This window comes from Nanorana parkeri, unplaced genomic scaffold, assembly GCF_000935625.1.
Source record: "Nanorana parkeri isolate BGI_ZX_2015 unplaced genomic scaffold, ASM93562v1 scaffold848, whole genome shotgun sequence".
Lineage (NCBI taxonomy): Eukaryota > Metazoa > Chordata > Amphibia > Anura > Dicroglossidae > Nanorana > Nanorana parkeri.
The window spans coordinates 502,027-502,256 of NW_017307116.1; the positions used below are offsets into that span (position 1 = coordinate 502,027).

The 230-nt window shown below is 37.4% G+C and overlaps 1 protein-coding gene across 1 annotated transcript in view; it reads right to left on the reverse strand.

Annotated features, from left to right (window-relative positions):
• Positions 1–230, reverse strand: part of MSI2 (musashi RNA binding protein 2) — a 608,564-nt gene that overhangs the window by 416,581 nt on the left and 191,753 nt on the right. The gene's annotated exons all lie outside the window — the stretch shown is intronic.

Below are 230 nucleotides of genomic sequence, written 5' to 3' on the forward strand. Positions count from 1 at the left end.
CATTAAAGTGAATCTTTATTATATGAATGCAAAACAAACAAGGACTGACACTGGATAGCAGGCATTGTAAGGTGCTACATCATACTTTTGGCAGCTTGCTTCCAAAGCACCACTGAAGCCTGCAAGGTTCCTACTAAAATTTAGTATTTTCTGTATATGTGTAGGGACCCCTGTACATGTGACAATGCTTAAAGCATAATTAAACTCTCATTGCCTAGCAATCAGTATAT